The sequence below is a fragment of the Watersipora subatra genome, chromosome 11 (genome assembly GCF_963576615.1).
Source record: "Watersipora subatra chromosome 11, tzWatSuba1.1, whole genome shotgun sequence".
NCBI classification, from domain to species: domain Eukaryota; kingdom Metazoa; phylum Bryozoa; class Gymnolaemata; order Cheilostomatida; family Watersiporidae; genus Watersipora; species Watersipora subatra.
Genome location: NC_088718.1, coordinates 38,253,360 through 38,255,956, shown reverse-complemented (window position 1 = coordinate 38,255,956; position 2,597 = coordinate 38,253,360).

The window sequence follows — 2,597 nt, the reverse complement described above, 5'->3', positions numbered from 1 at the left end:
ATTGGTTCGAACCAGGCCTAAGTAAATCTAACTCATTCCATCTCGTTTCAGTCAGGCTTTTAGCTTTTAGTTTCTGATTTAGACGAACAAGGATAGGCTAAAACTCTATTTAAGAAATAGGACAGATAGTGAAGGTAGCAGGTATGTGTGCTTATGCTTTAGCTCTGGCTTACCATGTACTTTGGAGACTACATTGAACTAAAGAATTTATGGTTGTCACTCATCCAAAGTAACAAAAAATTAGGACTTTTATTAGAAGCCTGAATAATTGTAGCCTAGCATTTATTTTATATTCATGTTTTTAACGTAGTCACTCTGACTTAATATATGTGTTAGTCATATAACAACTGAAAAGCAGAAAGTCAAAGAAGATAAAGGCTGTTATGAATGCTTAAATATAAAGTTATAGGGAGCAAAAAATATGCAGGTACAAAAACCCACCTGACCGCGCAGGCCAAGACAACATATGTAGTTTTAAAAGCTGCAAATAACTGTAGAAATGTCAAGTGATTTGCAGGAATTGAGAGTCGCTATCCTTGGTAATGTTTCCGTAGATATGGATTACAGAAAAATGTTGTCTTGCTAACTGGTTGCTAGATGCATGCTTTACATTAAAGCTTCAAGGTCGCGCATGATAAGTTTTTCAACTTTTTAAAGATGTCAAGGGATTCAAAAATGTACAGCAACTGTTTCAATAATATGGTTTACAGAAGGATATTTAAGAATTGAATAGTGAAATGGTATATAATTCATATTGTAATATTCATACAAAAATTATTTCCGTACCATATGCTTATCAAAGCTTCCATTGCAAGGCAAAAGCTAGCAGTAGTTCATTTTTCAGTATAGAAATATAGGACGAAAAATGGATGTAAAATGAGCAACATTGTATAATGCTAGAACTACATGTAGCATCAACTTTGCTAGCAAGGCTTCGTGAAGGATATTAGATACGCATGACATGAGAAAAATCTTTTACCATGGATGTTTATACTATCGAATGATATTATTAATATTCCCAGTCGCAGATATTACTTTAGGGAAAATGACTATTTTGCCATAAGCTTAGCTTTTGAATATTTTTTTGATTGGCTAATCAACCATGATACAGATACATGCAAAATAATTAAGCTCTTTGTATACACATTAATATACTAGTTAGCAACAAATTTGTGTGTAGCATTAGCAAAATCAATGGCTAAAATTTGCTTTATAGTTTTCCAGTGTGCTGCAGGACACTTTTTGTCTCTTGTGAGCTTTAGCTTTCAGAGCCAGACATTACTCAGTTCACGAACTGAAGGTCATAATCTAGTAGCTAGCATTATTTAAAATTATTTAAACATCCATTTGTATATAGCTGAGGGTATGGCATTATGTAATAGCATGACTGGTGGTTGTTTAGTTCAGGCTAATCCCATCGGCCACTGTCAACACCTCGCTGGCACTTGTTACATGCATTACTAGTGCGTCTTTGTCTATTGGTGTGTTTACACTGGCCGATTTTGTCACCCATTTTGTCGAGCACAGACCAATTTGATGAGTAGGTGACGGCATCGGTCGGTGTGAGCAAAGAGATCGGTGTTGGTACTGATTTGAAAGTCGGTGTCGGTGAATCCTAGCAGCTCATCAGCCAATCAGAAGCTAAGAGCCTCTGATTAAATGAGCCTAAGCTTTAATGACAGTTCTAAGTTTCTGAAACAAAAGGGCTAGGTTTAATGAGAGGCTAGGACACTGTTATTAAACTTTCCCTAGTGTTCTTTCTGATAGTGAGCTTTTATTTAAAGTAATTAAAAGTGAATAGCCAGTTGTATGACTACTACTAGTACTAGTACTAGTTCTACTACATGTACTACTTTAAAGGAATTTGCCGGCCCTTACTTGGCACGATCTAAATTATTTCATACAGAAATAAATTGAGTGTGATTTTATTCAATGTTTTATTAGCGAAGGAAATTTACTAGCCGAGGAGCGTACGGCCATTTGCTCTGTCTACTAAGTGTGCGTTGCTTCCTTCTATACAATAAAATTGCCCGTTACGGCTAACGGGACTGAGTAGGAACACCAGGTAACAATGTTTAAATGGCCAATAATTAGGCCCGCTAGTGCGTTGATATGGCAACATAAACGACGACAATTGATAGCCTAACGAGTAACAAGGCTATAATAAAAAGGAAGACACATATAATAAAATATTTATAGACATAAAATATATACAAACATATAATTACTTATAATACAGACTGTCAGAGCTCCCGCAACCGATCCTGCCATCAACAAAATCTAATCGTCATCGGAAGATTCCATTCGGCAATCAGTAGTTGCTTCTAGCGGTAGTAGTAGGAGCAGTAGTAATAGTGTAGTACTAGTATATAATTTTCCACATCAAGCGCGTTGATTTTTATGTGTACTCGTCTTTGCGTGGTCGGGTGAAGGTCAGAACGGCGAAGCGCTGTGATTAGCTATTAGTACCGAAAAAAATATTTCGATCATTGCAATGTAAAGGGTGGTCGGTGTCGGCACCCATACGTGAAATGTCTGAGGTACCGGTCTGAGTCAGGGTATTGGCACTTAATCGGAGTCGGTCCTGGCCAGTGTAA